The following is a 12,921-nucleotide window of genomic DNA, read 5'->3' as shown; positions in this document are numbered from 1 at the left end:
CCGGGGTCGCCAAGCCCGTACCCAGCAACGAAATGCTGAGCCCCCTGAGGGGTTTAATCTACAGTTCATAACCAACAGATGGTGGTCAGAGTCCACATCTGCCCCTGGAAATGTCTTACAATTTAAAACCTGATTCCTAAATCTTTGTCTTACCATTATATAATCTATCTGATACCTTCTAGTATCTCCAGGCTTCTTCCATGTATACAACCTTCTTTTATGATTCTTGAACCAAGTGTTAGCTACGATTAAGTTATGCTCTATACAAAATTCTACCAGGCGGCGTCCTCTTTCATTTCTTGCACCAAATCCATATTCACCTACTACGTTTCCTTCTCTTTCTTTTCCTACTATTGAATTCCAGTCACCCATGACCTTTAAATTTGCGTATCCTTCACTATCTAAATAATTTCTTTTATCTCATCATACATTTCATCAATTTCTTCGTCATCTGCAGAGCTAGTTGGCATATAAACTTGTAATACTGTAATAGGCATGGGCTTCGTGTCTATCTTGGCCACAATAAGGCATTCACTATGCTGTTTGTAGTAGCTTACCCGCACTCCTATTTTTTTTATTCATTATTAGATCTACTCTCGCATTACCCCTATTTGATTTTGTATTTATAACCCTGTGTCTGACATAAGTACAATGTAATCTGCAAACCTAAGTTGTCCTCCAAATTTTACTTTGCTTCATTTACTACTTGCTCAATGTACAAATTGAATAACTGGGATAGACTAAACCCCGTCTCTCATCCCTTCTGAGCCACTGCTTTCACACCAATCAACCCCGTACAAGTTATATATAACCTTTTGCTCCTTGTATTTTGTGCCAGCTACCCTCAGAATTCCAAAGAGTGTATTCCAGTCAACATTGCAAAAGCTTCGTCTGAGTCTATCAATACTATGAACATAGGTTTGCCTTTCCTTCACCTGACTTCTAAGATATGTTGTAGAGTCCTCCCATGTTCCCACATTTCTCTGGAACTCAAACAAATCTTCCCGGAGGTCAGCTTTAACCAAATTTTCCAATTTTCTGAAAATAATTCACATCAGCATTTTGCAGTCATGATTGCTAATTCAATAATATTCACACCTGACAGCACCTGCATCCTTTGGAATTGGAATTATTACATTCTTCCAGCAGGTATTTGTCACACACATCTTGCACACCAGGCAGAACAGTTTTGTCATGGCTAGCTCTCTCAAGGCTATCAGTAGTTCTGAGGGAATGTCATCTACCCCAGGGGCCTTGTTTCCATTTGGGCCTTTCTGTGCTATCAAAATACCTCACAGTATCACATATATCTCATCTCATTTCCTTTCTCTTCCGTTTCTATAATACTGCCTTCACTTCATTCCCCTCGTACAGCTCCTGATATACCCCTTCCACCTTTCCCTTCTTTGCTTAGTACTGGTTTTCCATCCTAGTTCTTGATATTCATACAGTTGCTTCTCTTTTCTCCAATGGCCTCTCTGATTTTCCTATGGGTGGTATTAATCTTTCCCCCAATTATACATGCTTCTATAGCCTTACTTTTGTCCTTTATGCATTTTCTGCTTAGCCATTTTGCACTTCCTGTCATCATCATTTTTTAGCTCTGCATTTACTTTTGCCTGCTTCATTTGCTGCAATTTTATATATTCGCTTTTCATCAATTAAATTCAGTAGTTCCTGTGTTCTGAGGATTTATACTAGGCTTCGTTTTACAACCTTTTTGAGCTGCATTCACTATTTCATCTCTCAAAGCTACCCATTCATCTTATTTTTTATTTCTTTTCCTGTTTCAGTCAATCATTGCCTAACGCTCCCTTTGAAACTCAACAATGTCTGGTTCTTTCAACTTATCAAGGTCCCATCTCCTTAATTTCCTACCATTTTGCAATTTATTCAGTTTTAATCTGCAGTTCATAATCAACAAATTACAGTCAGAATCCATATCTGCCACTGGAAATTTCTTGCAGTTTAAAATCTGGTTCTGAAATCTCTTACTACTGTATAATCAGTGCCTACAGCTCTCCTTCACTTATATTTACACAACCTTCCTATATGATTTTTAAAAGTGGGTTTTTTTCCCCATGGGGCATAAAAACAACTGAGAACATAAGCACGAATGTCATAACCTTAGAACATTAATAAGAAAAAGAGATTAAAAGCGACTATATGTTAAGCCCAATCGACAGAAGGAAAGAGCTAAAAGCAAGGACTTCCTCTTGGAGAAAGACTACAAAGTACGCCTTAGAGACAGCAGAGGTCCCAAACCAAACACTGAATGTCCTTCACCATACTGCTATGATGGTAAAGTAAAATTCAATCAACAGCCCGCACATCATTCACTACAACAGCCTTCAACTCAAATGGCAAACATTCACTAGTACATAAGTGGTTAAAAAAAGGGGGGGGGGGGGGGGGCATTCTGTCAGGAAATGATAATGAGCGCAAAGTGCTGGGGGATCACCACTTAACACATAGTGATAGCTAACAAGCCAATGCCCAATAAGAAACATAGCTAAAATGATCTCCTCATGGTGAGAGGACAGAGGCGGTCGGCCAAACCAGTGGGAGATGTTTAATTCCCCAGAGCTTGTCCCTTGAAGTGAAGACCAGTGGTGATGCCAAAGTGACGCCACCTGCCGACAGATGGGAACATGGAGATTATCTGAAGGAAGGAAGAGCTAGCAGACCATGATAGGAGGACTGCAGCCCTGGCAGCAGTGTCAGCAGCCTCGTTTCCCATCGGACTGATGTGACCCAAGACCCACATGAACATCACAGTGGCCCCCTCAACAGTGAGCAAGCGAAAGCTTTCTTGGATCTGTTGCACTAAGGGATAGACATGTACAGCACACAGAGGATCTGAAGGGCACAGAGAATCAGAGCACATGATAAAATTAAAACGCCTGTGCTGCCAGATGTACTGAATGGCCTGATAGAGGGTGAAGAGCTCTGCTGTAAATATTGAGCAGTGTTCTGGAAGCCAATAACGAAAATGGTTGGTGCCAATGGTGATGGCACACCCAACACCACAATCCCTCTTAAGGCCATCAGTGCAAATGAAGATTCTGTCGCTAAGTTGCTTGCGAAGGTCAAAAAATTTACAGCAATAGATTGAATCTGGAGTAGTTTCTGTGGGAAGTGAATGAACTCCAAGATGAACACAGGCCAGTGCATGAAGCCAAGGCAGTGAAGGGTTCATAACAATTGGGAACGTGGCAGGGAGTGTGAAGTTAAGCTGCTGGAACAGTAACCGAAAGTGAACTCTTTGAGGTAACAGAGAAGGATGCACCCCATAGTGGCAGACAAGGAAGTCATTCAAAAAGAGGGCATAGAATGGGTGGCTGGGCATGGCAGACAAACTGCAAGCTTATCTGCTGAGGACAACTTCACACTGATATAACACTGATATGAAACTTCCTGGCAGATTAAAACTGTGTGCCCGACCGAGACTCGAACTCGGGACCTTTGCCTTTTGCAGGAAAGTGCTCTACCATCTGAGCTACCGAAGCACGACTCATGCCCGGTACTCACAGCTTTACTTCTGCCAGTATCTCGTCTCTCGGAGACGAGATACTGGCAGAAGTAAAGCAAAAGGCAAAGGTCCCGAGTTCGAGTCTCGGTCGGGCACACAGTTTTAATCTGCCAGGAAGTTTCATATCAGCGCACATTCCGCTGCAGAGTGAAAATCTCATTCTGATAACACTGGTAGTTCAGTAGTTTCTGCAGACATATTCTCAACAGAGCTAGTGTAAAAGACACCAGTGGCCAGATGTTTTCCATGATGGCAGATTGCATTAAGATGGCATAAGATGGATATATCGAACTTGATATCCACGCAAGACAACAAATGGCATATAAGGTTTTAAAAACCTTAAACACAGCAGAAAAAGAGAAGATACAAATAAATAGTACTGAAGAAGAACAATGGATAAACCATTACAGCAAACTGCGTATGGTCAAACAGCACAAGAAACTGAAATTTAACAACTGGACAAGAAAGGATTAGATGAAATACAGTCTGACAAATTAACATTTGCACTAACATCACTTAAGAACCGAAAAGCAACAGGAAAAGACAGCATTAATGCGGAATTATTAAAATATGGACGAATGATGCTACACCAAAGACTGCTACATTTCTTTAACTAATGTTGGAAGAAGAGTATTCCCAAAGACTGGAAAACAACTAGAGTGATATCATTTTTTAAAAAAGGAGATAAAAGCCCACGGAGTAATTACAGAGGAATAGGTTTACTGGACTCAGCATACAAGGTGTAGGATAAGATTTTAAATACGAGGCTTAAAAACACAGCAGAAGCAGTACTGAATGAGGAAGAAATGGGTTTTAGGAAAGGGTGCTCCACAATAGATGCAGGTTTTATTCTGCAGCAAATAACAGAAAAATGGAGAGGGTATAATAAAGGAAACACACAGTGCTTTTATTTACTTTTAAAAAAAAGCTTTTGGCAATGTCAATAGACAGAAATTTTGGGAAATAATGACGAATCACGGACATCCATAGCATCTAGTAAATGCAATAAAAAGTTTATATCACTCTAAATCTTAATGTTAAAACAACTAATGAGATACCAACTAACAAAGGGGTACGACAAGGCTGTTGCATCTCACCAACTCTGTTCAACATCTACATTAACGAAATAATACATACATGGAAAACAGAATTTCAGGAAGGCATCTACCGTATTTACTCGAATGTAAGCTGCACTGTTTTTCCGGTTTTTGTAATCCAAAAAACCGCCTGCGGCTTAGAATCGAGTGCAAAGCAAGCAGAAGTTCTTAAAAATATCAGTGGGTGCCGCCACAACTTAGTTCTGTCGTCGAAAATATGTAGCGCTACACAGGCATGCCTTATAGGCACAAAGATAAATACTGGCGCCAAAACTTCTGCGTCAGTAAATAAATTAAAAAAAAAAATAAAAAAAAAAAAAGAAGAAAAGGTGGAAGACGAGCTTTTTTTCTCCGTGCCGAGTTTCGACCACTGCATTTTCATACATTATCCAACGAAGTAAATACAAATTCCGTATTGTTCATCTTTGAATGTAGCAGCATTTCAATGTACTACGAAAACCCGACTGGCTAGAATGTTTGTCAATATGGCCAACTCTACATTCTGAATTTTTTCCTATCTGTGAGAAGAGATGGTTGCTAATAGGAACTTTTATAAATTGTGAATCACATGCAGTATTCTCGTCACCATAAGAATAATACGAATATAAACATTTTGCCATGTATTGTTTCGTGTTTGCTGCTATCTCATTTACATCCTGTCTGCGTAATAAACCACAAAACTAGAGTGAGACAACAGCAAACGCGGAAGAATATACATATCATGTCATGTTTATATTCGTATTATTCTTATGCTAAACAGTGATACAGTCAGAAATGAAGCGAGGCAATTGACTAGATTTTTAAATCTAAAATGACTCTAATTTCTGTGCAGAATGTTATGTACTAAAGAGGCGCCTGCAAAGATTTTCAAACGCTGAAAAATTTTCGCTAAACTCTAGTTCAGAACATCTTCTATCATACACAGTCTATTATTTGGTTCTTGTTGATCATTATCAAAGAAGGCAGCAGTGTAAGTAACAACAAGTAGCAGTCTCTTGCCATTGTTTCGCTAGTGAGACGATTTCCCCCCCCCCCCCCCCCCTCTCTCTCTCTCTCTCTCTTTTTATTTGTAAGCGGCGGTAGCGCGCACAAAAGCAAGTCATGCCGCGATCGGCGACAGGCCGTAAACACAGTATCAGAGTACGACAAACAATGCATGACACAGTACAGTAATGCATTTTCAGCGTAGAGTGACGTAAACACCTATAACAAAGAAAACTGCGCTTATCAGATCAAAGAAAAATAAGCAATCAATTCAAACCAGATGAAGCACGTGAAAAAGGAAGGGTACCCGTATAAATACGGACGGAGCGCCTGACGTATAGCAATGGCTACCTGGTAAAGCTTAACTGCTAAGCTTACGACTCGAACCAAACTACTGTAGCTATATCGTCATTCATTCGACCAAAATTGTCTCATATTACAGTGGACCAACTTTGTTTAGATTTGGAGATGCGGCCTAAAACTTTTCTCTCCCCTTGAATTTCGAGTCTCAAATTTCAGGTGCGGCTTAGATTCAGGAAATTTTTTTTTCCTTGATTTCGAGTCTCATTTTTCAGGTGCGGCTTAGATTCGAGTGCGGCTTAGACTCGAGTAAATACGGTACCTAGACAGGAACATTCTTTTTAATAATTTACTATTGATGCTAATGCAGTGATCCTAGCAGATAAGGAAGATGATCTTCAGAAAGGACTCTACTTGCTAAAACAAATAAGTGCAAAATTTAACATGGAAATTTCAAAAGAAAAAATAAGACAATGGCGTTCATGGGGAAAGAACCAATCAGAACCAAAACCTTGATAGATCAGAAGATTTTAGAGCAAGTAAACCATTTCAATTAACTCTGTTGTGAAATGACATATGACTACAGCAGAGACATGAAATTAAGCTTAGTAAATTCAGCCGGTTATGTGGAACAATTAACAGAAACCTACAAAATAAAACCAGGAAAGACACTAAAATTAAATTTTACAAAACTGTTGCAGTTCCCACACTGCTCTATGGAAGTGAGACATGGGTGATTACCAAGAAGCAAAAAAGCCGGATTCAGGCACAAGAAATGAAATTCCTTAGAGGCGTTAAAGGTTACACAAGAGAAAACAGACTAAGAATTCAAGATATTAGAGAAGAATTAGCCTCAATGATAAAATTCGACATTACAGAAGAAAATGGAACAAACATCTACAAAGAGTGGAGATCGAGAGACTTCCCTTAAAGGCAAGAAATCATAAGTGCCATGGGTAAAGAGACAGAGGAAGACCCAGATAGAGATGGGTACCATAACACACAATTCCTATCTAATACCTGAAGAGAAGATGAAGAAGAAGATGGTTGGACGTGTAGATGAATAAACAAAACACTCATAGTTTAGTTTTGAATGGATAAGGGATGGTACAAATCGAGGAGATTGGTAAAACCGCTCCCCAGGAAGTACTGCTCAGGACATGCAGGACATTGAGGGACCAGGTACAACTCGTCGAACTGACGATGACAGTGAGCATGTGATATTATACAATTAACAGCTGACATGACTGGCTTTAAATCCTCTGACATATCCAAGCACTTTATGCACAAAAACTGTTGATGAATGATGCAATGTACGATTAATGGTTTTGATCCATCATCATTTTCTACCGTCTTTGACACAAGATCAATGACACCTTCATTTTTTCCCCTACATGTTTTTGCCACCATCAGTTGTGATACATCTTAAGCTTTTCACTGAATAGCATTTTCTACTCCTTTAAAAATATCTTCTCCCGTTGCCATGCTGTGAACATCAAGGAGGTCTTCATACACTTCATAATTTTTGTTCATCACTGAAATAAAAGCTAACACCTGCTCCGTATCTGAAACATCTGTTGACTCATCCAGAGCCATGGAGAACCACTAAGTGTAGAGTTTTCTCAGGCAATTGAGTTAATATACTTTCAGCAGCACCATTTACTCTTTGAGCGACAATGTTTGCCATCAAACTGATGTTTTAAAGTAAATTAGCTATTTCTAGAGACATTTCTTCAGCTGCTGCAATCATGCAGTTCTTTATTAATTCACCATCAGTAAATGGTTTTCCATTTTTTTCTATACAGTACGCCACGTGGAAACAAGCACAAGTTGCTCCTGTTTGTTCAGAATTTCTTTTCCATTTCTTTTCCATATTTACACAAACCCACACAAAGGCGATGTAACTGCCATTCAAAATGATGTCAAATGTTATTACTATGAGTAAAGATTCTTAGTAAAGAATTGCACTGGATTTATCCTTAAGGCAATTTCAATTAAATACTCACTATTAACACCTTATCTTCACTAAGAAACTTTAGTCACAAAACACATCAGTCCCACTATATTTTGCTTTTCAGATCGCACATTTCTCTGTTACCCATAAGATAGTGCTGTACTACAGCCCGTAACATTCCACTCTCTGGAAGGAGAGTGGAAGGAGTCTTAACCATATGTAAAGTGCAGTGCATGCATCGGCTATCACTGCAGCATTTAAATAACCTGGACATTTGCCCATAAGTGCCAACACAAAATGCGGAGTGGAGTTCACCCCGCTCCCTGCGCCATGGAGCTCTCAATTGCCGTCTAGTCCTGAAACGAAAATTTGGGCATAATTCAAAACTACAGCATTTTAGTGTGGTGAACTATAGTCTGTCCAACTTTTCTTTAGCCACGTCAGCAATAACTGCAGGGAATGAAGAGGTAACCACTACCGTTGCCACGGGGAAAGAAGTAGCAGTAGAAAGTATTCCACAGTGCTGATAACATATGTGCCTCACACTACATTCTGGCCATTTGCTATCATGCTAATAATGCACAAAAGTCACAGGAATTTGTGAAAACATGTTGCACCACACTTCACAAGTGATATTTATTTGTAGCAATGTATATAAAATGAAATAAAGGACACAACTTAAGATCAAATAGGCAGTTCACCGCATAATGATTACTATAGTGCCACAGAGTGTCAGCTTGTAGAGATTGTCAGCAGTGTTGAGTGTCAAGAAAACATCTGAATTGTACCGAGGAATTCAGAGCAATAGTAGGGTATCATGCCTAAAGAAAACTTAAGACAAGCTACAGCTGGGTCTATGTCCTTAGTACTTGGTAAAAGAGCCATTGTGGCCCTCAGCCTAAAATGTTTGGAGACCTGTGGTCTATGAGGGTAATCCCAAAAGTAAGGTCTCCTATTTTTTTTTAATAAGTACATAGACTTGTTTATTTCTACAATGGTTTACATCAGTTTACAGCTTGAACATTTAGCTATTTTTCGACATAATCACCAATTCTGTCGATGCATTTTTGTAGATGCTGTGGCAGTTTTTGTATGCCCACATCATACCAGCTCGCCGCCATGTTGTTCAGAAAGTTATGAACCTCTTCTTTCACCTCGTCGTCGGAGCTGAATTGCTTTCCGGCCAAATGTTCCTTTAACTTAGGGAACAGATGATAGTCACTGGGCGTCAAGTCAGGACTATAGGGTGGGTGGGTGCATGATTATGTTCCACTGAAATTCTTGCAGGAGAGCAACGGTTTGCCGAGCAATGTACGGGCGAGCGTTGTCATGGAGAATGTGTACACCCTTGCTCAACATTCCTCTTCTCCAGTTCCGAATTGCCCGTTTTAGTTTTTTCAGAGTCTCTCAGTACCTGTCAGCGTTAATTGCGGTCCCACTGGGCATAAAGTCAACCAACAATACCTCTTTCAGATCCCAAAAAACAGTTGTCATGACTTTACCGGCAGACCGTACTTGTTTGAATTTCTGCGGCTTTGGCGAAGAAGAATGCTGGCACTGGTGTGATGGTTGCTTGGTCTCAGGTGTAAAGTGGTATGCCCAGGTTTCATCACCCGTGACAATTGATTCCACAAAGTTGTCCTGTTTGGCAGCAAGGCGGTGAAGAAATGCGCGGGAAGCATCAACTTGTTGCCAGATGTGGTCCTCAGTCAGCATGCATGGCACCCATCTTCCGCCAAGTGCAAATTACGCATAGTTATTCGATTTTTGAATGCAAAGGGTACTATGCCAATTGAAATCCATCGCCAATTGACGGAAATGTTTGGTGAGTCGTGCATGGATGTCAAAAATGTTCGTAAGTGGTGTAGAGAGTTTGCAGCTAGTCGGACCAAAATTCATGACGATCAAAGGAGCAGGAGACCATCAATTTCTGAGGAGACAGTGTTGAAGGTTGAGCAAAGCATGTGTGAAGATCGGAGGATCACCCTGGATGATCTCTGCACATTGGTTCCTTAGGTTTCCCGAAATTCTGTGAGCGGTGCTTCGGGAATCCTCAGGAACCAACGTGCAGAGATCATCCAGGGTGATCCTCCTATCTTCGTGCATTCTTTGCTCAACCTTAAACACTGCCTCCTCAGAAATTGACGGTCTCCCACTCCTTTGATCGTCAAGAATTTTGGTCCGACTAGCTGCAAACTCTCTACACCACTTACGAACATTTTTGACATCCATGCACGACTCACCATACACTTCTGTCAATTGGTGATGGATTTCAATCGGCATAGTACCTTTTGCATTCAAAAACTTAATAACTGTACGCAATTCGCACTTGGCAGTAACATCCAACTGGCGCTCCATTCTCAATGGCTGCCAAGCCAAGACTGAGCGCCTCAGCACGGCATGCACATGTTTACACACAGCACGTGAAGCACTCTTCATAACAGTGTGACCAACTGCCATACAAACAGAATTCTGTACTTATAAAAAAATAAGAGATTTTACTTTTGGGATTACCCTCATATATCGTTGACACACACACACACACACACACACACAAGCCACCCCACCTCAGCGAGGTTCGTGGTTCATAGGGAGACTCAGTATTTATACATGTAAAAATATTTTCTTTGAGAAATAATACTGGCCCTAGTTGCTGGAGTTCGCAATCGTGTGCGTGAGGTGTGCTTGCTTGTGTGAATGAATGGTGTGTGTTTCTCTTTTCCCGACAAAGGCTTTGGATGAAAAGCTTATGGGTAAGAGTCTTAATTGTGCCTGTCTGCAACTTAGTGTGTTATCTTTACGATAAGTAGCAATCTATCTTTTCCTATAATGTTAATATTTTCATTCAGAAGTACCATTGTATACAAGTAAATACTAAGCTAATAACAGTACATAAACAGTAGATACACAGGGTGAGTTACTAACTATTGCCACCAAGAATAACTCCGAAAGTATGATAGGAGGTGAAAAGTTTGTGGGACAAAAGTTGCATGGGACAACGGCGGCCATAATATGACATTGGCTTTTTGTTGCTAGGTGAGGTCGCTTCAGAGATATGAAGGTCAACTTTGTTTTTTTAAATGGGATGCTATAGTTTGGTACTTATTTTCTGATAGCGGCTATCAAGACAAATCCAATGATGTAGCACTAAGGTCTTGGAAGGTCACGAAGGTGGCATGAACGTCCATTTACAGAAGGTGTTCGAAGCGATACCCATTGGTATCTATGCAGTGCTGCAATCTTCTTATCATGGATTGAGCGGTATTCCTTATCGCATTGGCACTTATCGAAGCACATGCCCTGACAATTCTCTCTCGCTTATCTCCAGGTGTAGTTGGAACATCTTTATGTCTTTTACGAATCCCCACAAGAAAAAATCCAGAGCCATCGAGTCTGATGAACGAGCTGGCCATGACACATCTCCTCCACGTCCAATCCAATGATTTGGGAATTGTCTCTGGAACTCAGTTCTAGCCATCAGCGAAAAATGTGCCAGACACCCATTGTGTTGATACCACATTCTGTTCCTTGTTCCTAAAGGTATTTCTTCCAATAACAGACCTAATGTTTCTTGCAGGAACGTGGTGTACTTCCTACCACTAAGATTTCCTTCAATGAAATAGGGGCCTCTAATTCTGTTCTCCAGAATCCGACACCTTACATTCACCGACTACAGTTTTTGGTGTTCAACTTGCTGCAACCAACATGGATATTCAGTTGCCCAATAATGCATGTTACGCAAATTAACATTTCCATGGTTCGTGAATGTAGCCTCATCAGTAAATACAATCAAATTAATAAATGTGTCATCCCTCTGAATCTGAATTTGAGCCCATCGGCAGAACTCAATGCAACACATACAATCATTACTAGTTAATTCTTGGCGGAGACTGATATGGTAAGGATATTTATGGTGATTCAGAACACGAACAACACTACTCTGGCTCATGCCAGATTCCCTTGCAATTTGACGCGAACTAATACAAGGACCTCGAATCACAGTCGCAAGAGTACCAATTTCCGTTTCCTCATTAGTAACTTTCCTTTGCCGGATATGTTTCTGATGTGTTAAAGATCCAGTTGTTCTCAACTTATCGCACACATATTTAAATGTACAAAGTGTAGGGTGAGAATGTTGAAAATATCTTTCAGCGTTTAAGTCTCTAGCTCTCACTGCATTTCACTGGCATTCTCCGTAAATGATAAACATATTGACTTGGTCTTCAAAGGAGTACATCATTCACATTTGCTTGATTCGACAATGCTAGTCTTACCATTCCTATTAGTGTCTTATTGCAGAACTGTCGAACAGTGTTTACATGCCAATGGCACGTTACATGGATACGCCATATTCAGCGAATATTTACTATTTGCACAATATATGAGAGAGAATTGTCACAGCACGTGCTTCGATAAGTGCCGAAGTGATTAGGAATACCACTCAATCCATAAGAAGATTGCAGCACTGCATTGATACCAATGGCCATCACTTTGAACATCTCTTCTGTAATGGACGTTCATGCCACCTTCTCAGCCTTCGCTGACCTTCAGAGACCTTACTGTTACTCATCATTGGATTTGTCTCGACAGCTGCAATCAGAAAATAATTTACGCGAAAGAACTTGCTCCACTTCTAGCAGTAATTTATCGTAGATCTCTTGAGCAACGAAAGGCACCTAACGACTGGAAAAAAGCGCAGGTCATTCCCGTTTTTAAGAAAGGTCGTAAGATCCACACAATTAGAGACCTATATCGTTGACGTCAATCTAACACATAATTATGGAACACGTTTTATGCTCAAGACCTATGACGTTTTTGGAAAATGAACATATCCTCCATAAAAATCAACATTGATTCCAGAAACAGAGATTAAGCGAAACTCAGCTCGCTCTGTTCCTCCATGAGATCCACAGCGCAGTGGACAATGACGCTGAGGTTGATGCCTTCCTTGATTTCAGTAAGGTATTTGACCCTGTCCTGCATTGCTGTTTAGAGAAAAGAATACAAGCTTACAGAGTATAGAGTATTAGAGCAGACTTGCAATTGGATTCAAG

The 12,921-nt window shown here is 40.4% G+C and overlaps 1 protein-coding gene across 1 annotated transcript in view; it reads right to left on the bottom strand.

Annotated features, from left to right (window-relative positions):
- LOC124615964 (protein PBDC1) overlaps positions 1-12,921 on the bottom strand; it is a 69,139-nt gene that overhangs the window by 40,246 nt on the left and 15,972 nt on the right. The window lies entirely within an intron of this gene.

This window comes from Schistocerca americana, chromosome 1 (genome assembly GCF_021461395.2).
Source record: "Schistocerca americana isolate TAMUIC-IGC-003095 chromosome 1, iqSchAmer2.1, whole genome shotgun sequence".
Classification (NCBI taxonomy): domain Eukaryota; kingdom Metazoa; phylum Arthropoda; class Insecta; order Orthoptera; family Acrididae; genus Schistocerca; species Schistocerca americana.
The sequence above is the reverse complement of the archived record's forward strand: the minus strand, read 5'-3'. Positions and strand labels throughout refer to the sequence as shown.